This window comes from Heterocephalus glaber, unplaced genomic scaffold, assembly GCF_053883595.1.
Source record: "Heterocephalus glaber isolate CG9 unplaced genomic scaffold, H.glaber_assembly_v1.0 deba00001613, whole genome shotgun sequence".
NCBI lineage: Eukaryota > Metazoa > Chordata > Mammalia > Rodentia > Bathyergidae > Heterocephalus > Heterocephalus glaber.
In genome coordinates this window covers 40,124,781-40,142,009 of record NW_028258384.1, presented here as the reverse complement: position 1 = coordinate 40,142,009, position 17,229 = coordinate 40,124,781, and the positions used below count along the sequence as shown (strand labels likewise).

Below are 17,229 nucleotides of genomic sequence, written 5' to 3'. Positions count from 1 at the left end.
TGATACCCCCTACCATGTCTCTGTTACCTAGAATTGCTTTTGCTAATCTGGGTCGCTTCTTGCTCCAAATGAATTTTTGGGTTGTTTTCTCGAGGTCTATGAAGTATGCTGCTGGGATCTCAATTGGAATTGCATTAAATCTATATAGCAGTTTTGAAAGTATGGCCATTTTCACTATATTAATCCTTCCTACCCAGGAGCAGGAGATGTCTGTCCATTTTCTGATATCATCTTCAATCTCTCTTTTCAGAGTGCCATAGTTTTCAGAGAAGAGGTCTTTGATTCCTTTAGTTAGGTTGATTCCTAGGTATTTCAGTTTTTTGGATGCTATTGTGAAAGGAATTATTTGCCCTAATTCTCTCTCAGTGAGTCTGTCATTGGTGTAGAGGAAAGCTATTGATTTTTGTGTGTTGACCTTGTAACCAGCTACTGGACTGAATTTGGTTATTAAGTCTAGAAGACTTTTGGTGGAGTTCTTGGGGTCTTCTATATAGAGTATCATGTCATCTGCAGATAATGACAATTTGACTTCTTCATTACCCATCTTTATTCCTTTTATTTCTTTCTCTTGTCTAATTGCTGTGGCTAATGTTTCCAGAACTATATTGAACAAGAGTGGTGATAGTGGACATCCTTGTCTTGTTCCTGATTTTAGTGGGATGAATTTCAGTTTTTGACCATTTAGTATGATATTGGCTGTTGGTTTTTCATAGATGGCTTCTATCAGTTTGAGGTAGAGACCATCTATTCCAATTTTGTGTAGGGTTTTTATCATAAATGCATGTTGGATTTTGTCAAATGCTTTTTCTGCATCTATGGAGATAATCATATGGTTTTTGTCCTTGGCTCTATTGATATAGTGTATTACATTAATTGATTTTTGTATATTGAACCATCCCTGCATCCCTGGGATGAATCCCACTTGATCGGGGTGTATGATCTTCTTGATGATCTTCTGCATTCTGTTTGCCAGTATCTTATTAAGGATTTTTGCATCTATGTTCATTAGTGAGATTGGCCTATAGTTCTCTTTTTCAGTTGGGTCTTTCTCTACTTTGGGAATCAAGGTGATGCTTGCTTCCAGGAATGAATTTGGGAGTACTGCTTCCCTTTCAATTTCATTGAAGAGTTTAAACAGTAGTGGCAGCAGTTCCTCTCTAAATGTCTTGTAGAATTCAGCAGTGAAGCCATCAGGGCCCGGGCTTTTCTTAGTTGATAAGTTTTTAATTACATTTTCAGTTTCCTTGGTTGATATTGGGTTGTTCAGAATTTTTAGGTCTTCTTCATTCAACTTTGGCAACTCATATGTATCTAGGAATCTGTCCATTTCTTCTGTGTTGTCCATCTTATTGGCGTATAGGTTCTGGAAGTAGGTATTGATGATCCTCTGGATTTCTGCTGGGTCTGTTGTAGTTTAACCCTTTTTCATTCCTAATTGCATGGATTTGGGCCTTTTCTTTCCTTTTTCTGACAAGATTGACTAAAGGTTTATCAATTTTGTTGATTCTTTCGAAGAACCAACTCTTGGCTTCATTGATTTTTTGTATCGTTCTCTTAGTCTCCATTGCATTGATTTCTCCTCTGATCTTTATAATTTCCTCCCTTGTATGAGCTTTGGGGTTGTCCTGCTCTTCTTTTTCTAGAAGCTTGAGGTTCAGCATCAGGTTGTTTAATTGGGCTCGTTCTGTTTCCCTAATATGCATATTCACTGCTATGAATTTCCCTCGTAAGACTGCTTTCATTGTGTCCCATAGATTCCGATATGTTGTATTGTCATTGTCATTTAATTGAAGGAACTGTCTGATTTCTTCTTTAATTTGCTCTGTGACCCATTGGTTATTCAGAAGTGTGTTGTTCAATTTCCACCTGTTTATGAAATTTTTTGAGTTTCTTTTGCTATGGATCTCCAATTTCATCACACTATGGTCTGATAATATACAGAGGATAACTTCAATTCCTTTGCACTTACTTAAACATGTTCTATGTGTGAGTATGTGGTCTATTTTGGAGAATGACCCATGTGCAGCTGAGAAGAATGTGTATTCTGATTTTGTGGGGTGGAAGACTCTGTAAACATCTGTTACGTTCATTTGTTCAAGAGTTCGATTGAGTTCTAGTATTTCATTCCTTATTTTTAGTCTAGTTGATCTATCTATTTGTGACAGTGGAGTGTTGAGGTCCCCCACTACAATTGTATTAGTGCATATATGACTTTTCATGTCCATTAGTATTTGTTTTATATAGTTGGGCACACTAGTGTTTGGTGCATAGATATTTTTGATTGTCATCTCTTCCTCTTGGATTCTTCCCTTTACAAGGATGTAGTGTCCTTCTTCATCTCTCTTAATCAGTGTTGGTTTGAAATCTACTTGATCTGCCAAGAGGATAGCTACTCCTGCTTTTTTTTGGGTTCCTTTCACATGCAGTATTGTTTTCCACCCTTTAACTTTCAGTCTATGAGTTTCCTTTTGAATTAAGTGTGTTTCTTGTATGCAGCATATTGTTGGATTTTGCTTCTTGACCCATTCTGCCAGTCTATTTCTTTTGATTGGTGAATTGAGACCATTAACGTTGATGGTTATAACTGAAACGTATTGACTTGTTATTGCCATGACTTTTTCTTTTTGTTGGGTTCTTCCCCTTTACATTTAATTTCTTGTCATGCCAGATGGGTTCATTCTGCTTTGCTTCCTGGAGTTGTGATTCTCAATGTCTGTTCCTAGGATATTGTGTAAAATACTTTGGAGTGTTGGTTTGGTATTCACAAAGTTCCTAAGGTGCTCTTTGTCATGAAAGTATCTTATTTCTCCATCCACTTTGAAAGATAGTTTTGCAGGGTACATCAATCTGGGTTGGAGGCTGTTTTCTTTTAGGGCTTGGAATATGTCACTCCAAGCTCTTCTTGCCTTGATGGTTTGTGTTGAGAAGTCTGCTGTGATTCTGATGGGCTTTCCTTTGGATGTGATATTTTTTTTTCTCTGACTGCTTGTAGAACTTTGTTCTTCTGTTGTGTTTCTGGAGTCTTAACAATTATATACCTGTGTGTAGATTTTTTTTGCTCAAGGTTATTTGGAGTCCTATATGCCTCACTTATCTGTATGTCAAGTTCTTTTCCCCTGCTTGGGAAGTTTTCTGCCATTATTTCTGTGAAGAGATTTTGTATGTCATCTCCACTCTCTCCTGTTTCTTCATTGAGCCCAGTCAGCCTTATGTTATTCTTCTTTGCATCATCTAGCAGCTGCTGGATTGATTTCTCATGTTCCCTTATAATTTTGAAGCAATTTTTCTTTTCCTGGTCACTAATTGCAACCTTATCTTCTATATCTGAATTTCTGTCCTCACACTGGCTCATTCTGCTGTGCAGACTTTCAATGGAGTTTTTCATGTCCTGGAAATCTATTTGCATCTGTTTTATGGATTCCATTTATTTCTTATGTTGGGATTCCATCATGTTCCTCAGCTCCTCTCTAAATTTATTAATCATGCCTTGCACTAAGGGCACAATTTCTCCTGTTATCTGAGAAATTATTTCTGAATTCATTTTTTCCAGATCCCCTTTTGTTGCCAGTTCAGTGGGTCCAGGTGGTCGAGTATCAGAGGGTTCCTCTCATTTCCCTTTGGGGTTGCTGTAGGTGATCTGGAAGTCTGGTTTTGAGACTTATTTATGTGTTTTCTCATTTTGACTGGGGCGGGGGGCTGTTAGCACCTGCATGGATTACCTCCTCTGAGCTAGGTGAGGTGGAACAGAGGCCAGGAGCAGCGGTATGGATGGTGACCCAAAAGCCCTTTCCTGTGGGCTGGGAGCAGCCGGAGGGATGGTGGCCAGGAAATCCCTTCCTCTGGACCAGGAGCAGTGGGATGGTGGCTCACAAGCCCCTCCCTCTGGGCTGGGAGCGGTGGGAGGGATGGTGGCCCGGAAGCCCCTTCCTCTGTGCCAGGAACAGCAGGACAGAAGGTGGCCCAGAAGCCCTTTCCTCTGGGCTGGGAGCAGCGGGAGGGATGGTGACCAGGAAGCCCCTTCCTCTGGACCAGGAGCAGTGGGACAACGGCTCTGAAGCCCCTACCTCTGGGCTGGGAACAGTGGGACTCAGTACCTTGGTCTGGTGGTCTGGTGTCCTCTGTGTCTTTGTAGTGTGGAATCAGGTGGCTGCCTCTCTGCAGTGGGCTGATTCGGCGTGTGTGCCGCGTTACTAGGTACCTCGGTAGGGTATGGGCAGACCTGCCTGTCTGCAGCGTGGTGATTCGGAGTCTTCTGCGCAACTCAGGACCTTGTTAGGGCGTGCACAGACCTGCCTGTCTGCAGCGGGCTGATTCGGAGTGTTCTGTGTGACTCAGGACCTCGGTAGGGCATGGGCAGATCTGCTTGTCTGCAGCGGGGTAATTAGGCCTGTTCTGTACAACTCAGGACCTAGGTAGGGCATGGGCAGACCTGCCCGTCTCAGCGGGGTGATTAGGCATCTTCCGCGTGACTCAGGACCTCGGTAGGGTGTGCACAGACCTGCCTGTCTGCAGCAGGCTGATTCCTCATGGTATCTTCTGATGTACAGATTTCCTCTGTTTTCCTTTATGGGTATTAAAAATGCTTTTTGGAGATGGGTTGTAATTTCTTTTTTTTTTCCATTAAGTTTTGTGGTACATTTTAGGTATACAGTATAGTTACACTCTTCATTGAGATCTTGTACATTACATGAGTATCTTGCTTCTTATTTTTTACCCCATTCCCCTGCCTTACCTTCACCCCCTCCACCCTTCCCTATTTACAAAGACTTTGTTTCCATTTTTTTCTTTTCTCATATTTTTTTCTTCTTTCCTTTCTCTTTCCCTTCCCACTTCCCCTACTCCGTTAGACCTTTTCTTCCTATTATACAATACCAATTATACATTTTAAAATTACAATATCAAGATTCAGAGGACATTAGCACAGATTTTACAGAATTCAAAAGGATATAGAAAGCATATTACAAAACTCTTTTTTGAAATAAATTTGACAACTTCTATGAAGTACCTTGGAAGACAAATTAATGAAACTGACTCTGGAGGAAATGTAAAATTTGAATAGCATCTATTAAAGAAAGTATATTCCTAGCTTGAAAACCTACCTATATGACAACAACAGGCTCATATACATTTTAACTGATGCATTATATCAAACATTTAAAGCAGAAAAAAGAAGGAACACTTCTGCCCACATTTCAGGAAATCAACATTTTGCTAATACTAAAACTAGATAAAGATAATAGAAGAAGAATGTATGGACATAGATAGAAATTTGTTTAACAAAACAAACTATTAGAAATCAGATTTGGCAGTATGAAGAAAGTGGTTTTGTTATAGGGATGGCAGTGTTAGTTCGGCATTGGAAGATCCACCCCCAAAAGTCATCATTTTGCCAGAGGAAAGGAAAAAGCCATATGAGCCTATCAGTAGCTGCAGAAAAAGTATTGGACTAAATTCTACAGCTGTTCATGGTAAAAGCTAGCAAGAGACTAGAAGTAGAACAGAACCTTCTCCACAGATAAAAGACATGTACTCCATACTTTCAGCAAAAATGCCTTATACAAATGGAAAAGATATAATGGTTTCTCCCTAAGGTGGGGTACAAGGGTGGATATGCCTACTCTTCATCTGTCCATTAAATTTTGAAACATAGGCCCAAATCAAAATAGTCTGGGGATAAAAAGAAACAAATAGCATAGGATTGGCAAGGTAGAAGTAAAATCTTTATATGTAGATGAAATGATCATATACAGAGAAAATACTAAGAAATCTCTAGAAGCCCCTAGAACTTGTATTTGAATTTAGCAGGATTAGAAAACTCAAAGTATATATAAAAATTCAGGTCTATGTATACTTGCTATAAATGAAGAATTGGATATTGAAATTTAAAAGTTATGTAGGAGTATAAAGTACTTCCTCGGCGCTGGGGTGGGGGCTCTGCTCCTCAGCACTCTGGGGTGGTGGTATGGTGACCCAAGAAGCTTACCTCCTCAGCACTGGGCGGGCGGGGGGGGGGGCGCTCTGCTCCTCAACTCTCTAGAAGGGTTGTAGTTTCATACTTTACGGAGCCATAATGTCATCTAATTCCTGATATCCTTTAGCCTGCCTTGCTAAAGTATTAACTAGCTTTTATAAAATCAAGTTAATGCCTTGCTTTATCATTTATTTATTTCATAAATATACTAAGTTGCTTCATGGAAAATGAGGAAGATTTGTATTTGCCTGATGTCTAGGTCTAAGGAGCAGAGCACACCCCTTAGCCTTTTGCTACACTTTGCAATATATTCCCTTTCTTCCTTCTTCTTCCTTTCTTTGCAAGGAAATTCCAGAGTGAATCACAGTCCAGGATAAGACTGTATTCTTTTAGTGAAGGGTGAACTGAGATGTACTAGCTTGTTGGTGGTCACATGGCAATTCTTTGGTAGAGCGAGCAATAAAACTGGTGTTTTATGACTCTTCCTTCCCTAGGCCCTGCTGCCTGTCTCCCACTCTGAATCATCTCTTGGTTCAACTCCCCCCCAAAAATGTGGGTGCGTTCACATTTAACAACTATCCCTCTTTTTAAAATTATATTTTATCAACAGATAATGCTTGTATAACTTTATGGGGCACAGTATGATCTTTTGATACATTTTATACATTGCATATTGATTGACTCATGATTCTTAGGTTATCCATTCATCTCAAACATTTTTAATTTTATTGTGATGAGAGAATTCAAATTCCTGTCTTCTTGCTATTTTGAATTATGTGATACAATATCATTAACTGTACTCACCCTCTGTGTAAAGGACTACCAGAACTTAACTCCTCCTATTTTGCTGTGACTTTATACCCATTATGCAACTTCCCCCACCCCTGTATCCTTCCCATTCTCTACTTCTTTTCATTGCTTTATCCTTTAGGCCTCTCTAAAGACTATGAGCAGGTTCTCCATACTGCTTTCAGATTAGGATTTTTTTTTTTTGATACCAGGGATCGAACTTGGGTCCTTGTGCTTGCGCAGCAGGCAGCGAAACCACTGAGCTAAATCCCCAGCCCAGAGATTGGGATATATTGATAGCCCTGCTGCCCCTCTAGGAAAGGTACCCATCCAACTGGAAATAAATGGGCACAAAGACTATATCTTTCTTGATCTGCAACATCTAAGGACACAGTGGTAACTGCTTGTTAGTCATGGAAATAATATCTGTGTAGGAAGATGTTCACATGTAGTTCCTACAGAACAGCCCTTGCTGAAGCAGTTGCCTGAACAATATTTCTCACTTCAAACTTCTGAGGCTTTGCTGGGCATTTGTTCCAGAGATTTTTAGTAGTTTTCCAGAGGCTTGCCTGAAAAGATGTAGCTTCACTATTTAAAGAAACTCTAAATATTGTTTGAGATTAAATGAATGATGTCTAGTGGCTAGATATTTTAAATAAGCTCATTATTCTTTATTTTTTCAGTCTTCATCCAACTTGTACTTTCATATGAAGTCTAATTGTTGGGAAATTCTTAGTTTTTCTATTACTAAAAGAGATGGAACCTTTGACTGGGAGAGCAGGCTTACAGCCCTCTCTCTAACCTAGGGAAATCTTAGAGGCCATGTAATATCTTCTTGACTCTGAAGCTAAATCACTTCCATCATATATAAAGGCTCACAAGATTGTGCCCAAGGAAAAATAAACTGGGTTTTTTTAGTTGTTTTAGTAAATGAGGAGAGCTCGATTTGCTCCTGGGTAGTGTTTGCCCTGTCTCCCCAATACTATTCAAAGGAAAACTTCCCTTTCTTTCATTCTCAAATAGAGGAATTGCTTAGTGAAGTTTTGCTTTTTTGTTGTGACACAGTCTCCACTATGCTTTGGTCATTCTGAGGTAAAATTTCTAAGTTGCAACAATGATAGCTCTGGAACAGACCTCGTAAGGAATCTTCATTGTGGTTCCTTCACAAAATCAGTGAACATTTCTAATCCAAGAAAAGTGGTGGAGATGGTTCAAGGAAGGTCATGTTTTTTGCTTTGTTTTGAGACAGGTGTGTATAGCTCAGGCTGACTTCAAACTTGCTATGTAGTCCAGGCTGGGCTCAAACTTGCAATCCTCTTGCTTCTATTTCATGAGTGCATGAGTACTAGAATTGTAGTCATGTACTACCATTCCCAGCTTAAGGAAGGCCATGTTTGAAGAGATAGATTGTGCTAGATGGCCTCCTTATGTCCCATGTAAACACATAATTTAGTTATGGTTCACTAATGAACCATGAACTTTTTTTCAGGGCTTCAGAGTTCTTCAAGTGAAAACCTCTGTAGTCTACTTAATAAATCATAATTAGAAGAACCTTCTCAAAATAGACATTTGGTGGGAGGAGTGTTTTCTCAGTTTTCTAATTTCAGGGTCACTCAGCTAACTAGTTTTCATTAAATCAAGATGATCAGGGAAAGAATAGATGTATTCCCTGAAATTCATCCCATCTTCTTAATCCCATTAAGTCTTTTGCCTACAGTTCTTTATAATTACTGCAATCTAAACTCCACAAGAAGTGTTGCCTCAGACACAGAGCTTTTCTCCTGAAATCACTGCTTTCATCCTCTTCCAAGTTCAATGCAGATTCTTTCAAATGGACCCTGCTTTAACTGATGTCCAGGGAGATATCTTGCTTGGGAGGCAATAGACCTATTTCCTTTGTGAGTCCCTGTCATCTAGGCCTTGACATCAGTCTACAGCTTGTGTAAAGGCAGCCAGATGAAGAGGTAAATGGTGCCTTTCTGTTCTTGCCCTTATCTTTCAGGACACGTAGGTCCTATTGAAGTAGAGGCTCATTAAACTCCAAATCAAAAGAGCTCTGTGTTCTACAGCAGCCATGGTATTCTCTCTACCAATTTAAACTCACTGGAGGATTTCCACAAATGCCTGGCATATCCTCTCAAAAGGCTCAAGGCAGCCAAGGCTTCTGGCTGCTGTCTTATGAGAATCCAGAGTTGAAGCCATCGCTTGGGAAACTGTTTCAGGGATGGTGGGAAAAAAAGCCTTGACAAGACCAAAGATGGAAGATGCTGCGGGTGGGCTGCTTATTGAGCAGAGAGCACAAGAAGGGATAGAGCAGAATGTGGAAGGACTGGCAGAAATACCTAGTAAGTCTTGTTCTTTGGCTTTAGGCTGGAGCAAAAGCCATAGAAATTTGTGAAGAGACCCAATTGTTAACCATTTCTGAACTGTAGTGTCTGGTGATTATCTAGACATCACATTAATAGCTCTAGTTGCTACACCTAGTATATTTTCCAGAGTTCTATTACTACCCTACCCAGTTCTTCAAAACTAACTTTATCTTGTTTTACTCCATTTCCACTATTCCTCTTAAAAACTGACATTTTTTCTGCTTTCTAGGTCCCTTGCTATTTACTTTTTTCTTAGTTTTAAAGATGCATAATTTTCTGCTACCACACCTATCCACCAAGTGCCATAAATATTCCTCCTTAATATTGGAGGAACACATCCTAGGCATAGACATTTATATTTCTAATATTCCTACATAGTTTTCAAAAAATAAGATTTTGCCGGTGAAGGTAAAACTTACACAGGGGTCATGATAGATAATCGATTTGGATGGGTGATCTGAGAGTGAATTATGTATGCATTTAGATTCTTGATAAGATTTAGATAAAGAATATATCCATTCTTCCAGGCATCTTACCGGATGTTTTTCTAATGAATTGTGGATTTGCTTGAAGAGCATTTCATTGAAAGATGCCAATTCTCATATTTATGGCAGCATATTTTCTTAGTAGCAGGTATTGCTATATCCATTAGATTAAAAAAAAACTACAATGCCAACTTCAACTCGAGAAAAGATACACTGATTTTTCTGAGCTCATTTTTTCCAAGATTTTCCTATGATTTTTGCTTTTTGAATTCCCAAGATGGAAACCTTGTAAATTTTTCTTTAATGTTCTTTACAACATGAGCTCCATTCCTGAGGTAGCCAGTTTTAAGGGGTGGCTTTTTACTCTTCAATTCTTTTAATATCCACCAGTGGACCATATAGCCTCTTGGCAGTGATCATAGCCAGCTTGCTAATGCCAGGTACTGTTACCAAATTGCTTCAGTGTGAACCCTTACTTGGAGCCAGGGCTTCCTGGGTAAGACTCTAAGTCAGATCAAACCCAAATCACTAAAGGCTCCTGGAGCAACATAGAACTAGTTATATGAAAAAGAAGAGCAAAGAAACTACACTTCAGTTTTGAAATTTGTGATACACTGAGTGTTTTCCAGATGTGAACAATAGAAGGGAAGAGTCAAATCAGATGTAATGAAGTCACTGGACTTAGTTCTGTATTATTGGCTTCAATATTCTTTAGCAGATGGAGTATTTGTATATATTAGTGATCAACCATATAGTATTAATAGTTTGCTCCCTCTACCTACCTATCTGTATTTATTAATCTTTAAGCATATTTAAATTTAAATTTATATCATTATATCCCCCTAGAAACTGTGCAAGTGTTATCTTTAGACCGACTAAGAAATTAAAGTACAGATAGATTAGGCAATACAGTTAGTGATAAATCTAGGAGAAACTCAAGATATCTCACCCTGTTCCTTGTCCACCGGTGAATAAATGGAGAGGTTAATGATTAAGCCATATCTTTACAAATGGCTGAAATAAATGGTTAGCTTTAGGAGCTCTAAAAGTAATTTTGTATGTAGGCATCCTTTAAAAAATAAGTTTGAAAGACACCTGAAGTTGTTGGAAGGAGGAAAGAGATGCCCTCATGTGGTATTCATTCACAAGGATCAGATTTTCCTGAGTCAGAAGAGGATTAAAGGATCTGCCAAATGTTTGGGAATAGGTTCAAATTATTCCAGAAATGCAATGGAAACATATGATTGATTGAACTCAAGTATTTACCTTATCCTTTGATAGAGTGCCTTCCTACTGTTCTTTTTCCTCATTTTATGATTCCCATTTGAAAACTAAACCTCTGAAAAGGAATGATTTGAAACCCTTACCTTGGTCAAGCGAGGTAAATACATTTAGGAAGGCATGTGTTTATTGCTTTTATATTTTCAGTGTTGTAGCAAAACTATAGTATGCTCACTTTTGTTCTTGTATGTGATAGTTATTTAATATTAATTGGCCACCAAGAAGTAGTGACCAATGAATTAAAACTATAATTTAAGACAGCTACCAAGAAAAATAGCAATGCTCTGACTAAGTAGTTTAAAGGATGCTGTCCCTGCAATGGAGCTAGGACTTTGTCTTCCTTTCCACTACACCACTCCTACTTTCAGATATAGGATAGAGCCTGGCACATAAAAAGCATTTAGTAAATAACTGGTGAAAGAAAGAATGAATCCACGCATGAGTAAAATATGGCAAAATGCCCGATAATAGTGTATACATGATGAGAAGTTACAGAGAAAAGCAGCAATCCCAGGGTCAAGTAAGATTATTCAGGAAAAAGCTCTTGGTGAGTTTAGTGATTTTTGTGAGGAGGGATAGATAATAGACTACAAAGTTTAGTCATTTACATAATAGAACTGGTAGAATTTTAAAGCAATAGGAACCTATAACAAGCATAAAGGCATTTTTTTCACAACGCCTTTTGAGACAAGTTCTCACTGTGTAATTCAGGCTGGTCTTGAACTTACTGTGTAGCCCAGGCTATCCTTGAACTTGCAGAGATCTTCCTACCTCAGCCTCACAAGTGCTGGGATTGTAGGCATGTGCTACCACACCAGGCTCCATAAGGCATTTTTAAGAGCCATATCTAAGCTGGATGAAAGACAGTGTGATGATAGACTATGTAGTGAAATGAAACACATTGAATGGTTTGAGATATGAATAATAGCAGATCTGGTATAAAAAAATGAGAAGGAGTTGGAAAGTTACCTTGGATATACTTAATACCTAATAAATACTAATGAAATGGATGTACTAGCAGTAGATTGCTTCTATTTTTAAATTTAAGGCACCATAGGAACTATATATAAGATGAGTGTGTGCACATAAGCATGAATACATGCATATATATATATATATATATATATATATATATATATATAGGGAGAGCAACTGAATAACACATTGTTAATGTAATAATTTAGTTGTAAAATAAAGAATTTTTAATTATGTTGGTTATGAAAATAGAGAGAGAATATGAGAGATGTTACTTAGAAATAAGTTACAGTGATAGATTGGATAAAAGGAAAAGGGAATTACAATAATCCCAATATTCTGAGATTGGAAAAATGGGGATAGGTGATAATCTTGACTGAACTATCAAAAGGATGGAATTTGGGAGAAGGAAAAAAGCAATCCTGGGGCAAATTAAATTTCAGAATGAGAAACCTTGCAGTAAGCTAGAGGTCTGTCTAAAGACACCACAATAGCATTAAACCATGAATACACTTGATCTTAGTCAAAAGGCCAAGAAGCAATGAAAAGCATGAATATAAGCAGTTATGAAAACTGTGGCATGAAGAAGATATCCAGTAGTGCTAAATGTTGACTTAGGTTTCTCAACCTCGAAATTATTGATATTTGGGACTGGATAAATCTTTGGTACTGGTGGGAGGCAGGGGCTGTCCTATATATTATGAGATATTTAGCAGCACAGTGTCTGTTCACCAGATGCAACTCATTCCTAACTGTGACAACTAAAAATGTCTCCACACATTGCTAAATATCCCTCAGGGATGATTCACCCTCAGTTGAGAACCACAGGCAAAATAGTCAACTTTCATATGTATGGGTTGGGGTGGAGTGGGGTGAGGGAAAAAGTGGATCTAAAAATCAAGATAAAGGGTAAAGATGGTGTGAGGAACCACATTGAGTGAACATGAAGAAAGCAAGGGAAGGGAGTCTTTAATAAGTTTATTGAGCTAAATCCCTGGCTCTTCAATAAGTTTTTAAAAATTGACATTTGGTTAAAATAAATAAAACCTTAAGTAGATGGAATGATTGCTTCCATTCATCTAATACTCAGGGTGAGATTGGTTGAAATGCTGGAGTTTTTACTTAGCTTCTTCTTGGGGATGGGCATGGGTCCCAATTAGAAACTCAGAGTAACTAATCTGTTTTTTTGAAAACTCAATTTCCATGTGAAGATCCGAGATACTTCTGTGGCTTTGGGAACTATTTATTTATTTATTTGTACCTGGGATCGAACTCAGGACTTTGTGCTTGCAAGGCAGGTGGGGGCACCACTGAGCTAAATCCCAGGCCCATCTTTGGAAACTTTTTGAATGACTCTTCACCTCCATAAACATTGAAGACAGAAAAGTAAATATTCTAGGATCCTATGGAGAGTATACTTATTATATGGTCTATCTCTTTTACATATATACACACAAACTAAAGCAATACTTTTGTTTTTACGTCCAAGAACATGCCTGTACAGAATTCTAGGAACTTACTTAGCTTCCATGGATATTGGTCAGTGTTGAAGGTGAAAAGGAAACTCTTTGAATCACAAAAGAATTTGGAGGTTCAAAGATCTTTGGAGATCATCTTAGATTATGTCTAAGCCAGTGACTGTTTTATGTTTTCATTTTTAACTTCTTAAAACCCCCTAGGGCAAAGCATTCCTAAGAGAATATTATGTCCAAAGTCAATGAGGGGTGAAACACCAAAGTTTATTTGGGAACCTTAAGTGATTTAATCATATCAATGCACCAATTATGAAAAGATTATGCAGAGATAAGGTGGGAGGCCCATTCTCTAGAAAAGATGGACAACACACAAAAAGAATGAGTATAAATACATACACGTATACTCACACACATACATACTACATATACAAAGCTGTGGCAATCTTTTTTTCAAATCAAGTTTTATGTAGAACCCTAATATATAAAATACAACACAATAGAGGAGCCATTTAACACAATCCACTCACCATAGTGGCTCCTTAGTCACCCACCCCCACAAAATACTAGGACTCTGAAACACAGTTTGCAAACCTTTCCAAGGGTTAGCAAACTTGCTTTCTGTAAAGGACCCAATAGGAAATAGTTTAGGATTTTGTCAGCCATGCAGTTTCTATTGCAAGTGCAACTACTCAACTATGCTATTGTAACTGGAAGGCAGCTGCCAACAACATGTAAGTCAACAGGTGTGGCTACATTGGACCTGCTGCTGACCATTTTGATTTGCTGCCTCTTGACATCCCCCTACTCCCATTCTTTTTTTTTAACAAATGAAGACTCTTAAGGCTGAGAACAGAAAAGCAAGTTACCATTAACAGTAGAGCTAGGCCTAGAACCCCAGTCTCCTGATTGCCATCTTGTTCATTTACCTTGCATTGTGTTGTCAAATAAAAATTTTTGATATGTGTGTGAGAGAGAGAGGGAGAGAGAGAGAGAGTGAGAGAGAGAGAGAGAGAGCGACAGAGAGAGAGAGCCCTGAGTACTTTTTGTACCAGACACTCTGCTAAGCACTTCATCTGTTATCTCATTTGATCCTTATAGAGGTACATCGCATTATCATTATCTCCATGTTACTGATGAATGACTAAATGCAAGCTCAGGGGAGAAATTTTAAAAGTTAGCTCCAATAGTTTTAAGTAACCTGCCTCAAGTTGGGTAGTTAGTGAGTGAGAAAGCCAGGATTTGGACTTTAGTGATCAGAAACCTGAACTATTGACTAACCATTTTACTATTCAGCCTTTCTCTTTTTGTTGGGGGGGGTACTAGGGATGGTACTTGTGACATTTTGCTTACAAGGCAGGCAGTGGAACCACTGAGCTAAATCCTGGCCCAGCCTTTCTCTTTACATAAGAAGGAAGTGCTAACATTTCTGATGGCATTGGGAGGAAAAGTTGGGCTGTGTCAATTACTGATCTAATATTTGAAAAGCTTAGCACCAGAGATAAATTTATAAAAGTAGGAGAGAAGAAAAGGGATTCATCGTGATGAAGGTAAAAGTGAAGAATAAAATGCAGGATAATAACAGAATTAAACCATATGGATATTGTTCCTTTCTGTGTGTATATGAGATCTAGAAAACAGAGTCTGTAACTTAGAAGATGGCTGACTTTGTTGGTTGCACCTATAATGTCTTATATTGGTGGCATCCAAGAGTTGTCCTTTCCTGTACTAACTTTGGGTCTAGGGATGAAGCATTTACGAGGTAATTGTAGTGTTTATAGATGAGCTATACACCTTTTGCTTCTAAAGGAGGTAGAGTAAGTATTCTGGCTATGGTGGTCATAGTACCTTGGGGAAAATCAGCCCAGTGGCAAACTAATGGAATTTTTCTTAGCCTGCTTTGTGGAATTTAACTAACTTGCATGCCTATCTTCAGCCAATTCTGAGAACTTCCTGGGTCTTTTCCCCTTCCAAGAAGTTAGCCTAGTGACATCTCTTGCTAGGAGTACTTTTGCTAAAATGTTTAGGTTTCCTTTTTCAAAGACAGCATGGAATGGAGAAATACACCTGGCCCTGGACTGCTTATTTTAAGTTTTCTGAGCTTATATCACAATACTTTACCATCAAGGCAAGAACTACATGCTATCTGCATGCTATCATGCCTTTAAGTATAACTGCTGTAAGCCTTCGTAATTATAGTTAACATTCTCTGCATTAACATTGCACAGCTCCCTTAGGCTTTTCAGAGTGATTCATGAATAAATGCATTCAACTTTAAATAGCTCATGAGGATTATAGAACCCCAAAGGTGAAGGATAGAGAATGCTTTCTACTCCCCAATTGTTTAAAGCTTAGCAAAAGAGAAAGGCAGAGGCATCTATGAACTTTAAGTTTTGGTTGCCCTAGTTAGTATTGTTAACCAATAGTCATGTACCCCAGGAAAGAAAGATTTAAGCTCATTGAGAGAAAGTGTATGATGATTTTTTTGTTTGCTTCATTTCCTTGGAAAAAAATCTAATGAATAAAAACAGGTAGGCTTAGAATTTATCTCAACTAGTTTGTAAGGCTAGATTGAACTAGTCCTGCAATGAAATGAAATATCAAGCATAGAAAAACATTTTTAAAGTTTTTATTTTATGGTCACCTAGCTAAAACATACCACAGGCCTGGTAGGAAAATTTAAGATAGGTTTCCTTCCACCTGGACAAAGTTAAAGTTTAGCAAGATTTTTTGGGAACAGAGGCAGTTCTGAGACAAGGAACATTTCCCTACCTGTACATGCCAGTGCCATCTCACTGGAAGTTCTAGACAACAGTGATTTGGACTCACAGTCATGAATGAGTTACCTGTTTTCTGCAATGGGAGAGTCACATTGATCCTGTTGGCTTGGCCCCAGCTAAATGAGTGTGGCCAGTGGTGCTACTGTGGGTAACTTCTTACAGTGCCGTTGTCTGTCTAGGTAGCTCAAAGGCTCTGGGATTTGTTGAAAAGTCAGAGTTGAATTCCAGAATTTCTCCTAAAGCAGCTTATTGGTAATAGTTTCAATTTTAATCTACCAGTGGCGGTATCTCTAACTTTAGCTTCTGTGAGAATGATAATGACAGATGTGCCCCACTTGGAAGAATTTCTGCTTTAGAAACGATTTACAGGTTGATTTCTTAGCACTGAGGGTGACCCAATTGTAAGAAGCAGAATCTGTTCTTTTGCTAACAAAGTGGGAAGGCTGGCCTTTCCCTATCTTCTTGGGTGTTGAAAATATGGGTAACTTCTTTAGAGGGCTCTGAGAGCCTCCTCATTCCTTCATTCCCATGGAACCAAGATTTGGCTTGTAAATTACATGGGTACAAAGAACTTGCATTCTTATTCCTAACCTGCTTCCACTTTTGCTTTGGGATATGGCTTATAGGCTTGCAAAGAGGAAAAATCACTTAGTCATATAATTATGTTTTTTAAATTCCATCAAGTTTATTGGTACTTTAGGTTTACATCATGATCACTTTCATCATTGGAAATTTGTGTCTGTACATGATATATCTTGGTTCTTGCAGTAAATAAGGACCAAAATGTATAATAGATAATGTAAAATAGATATAATTCTTTAATTTGAGACTTTAGGGATTTCTGAAGGTCCCAGAATAAAGCTGGGAGACTATAGTCTAAAATTACAAACATGGCGTTGTGAAACTGCACATAGCCTGTGACCTTTTAATAGAAAAAACAAGTGGGGCAGTGATCTGAACCACTGCATGGCAGCTTTTCTTTTGAAAAGCAGGACAAACTTTCCAGGTGATTAATGATGGATTATATCGAGTAATTACTGGGGACAGACTTGAAAAAGACAATTCTGGCCTCCTTGTACCTTCATCAATTGCCTACTCTTTTTTTCC

At 38.4% G+C, this 17,229-nt stretch overlaps 1 protein-coding gene across 9 annotated transcripts in view; it reads left to right on the top strand.

The window, feature by feature from the left end:
- The window catches only part of Amot (angiomotin), an 86,331-nt gene that overhangs the window by 52,031 nt on the left and 17,071 nt on the right, over positions 1 to 17,229 (top strand). The gene's annotated exons all lie outside the window — the stretch shown is intronic.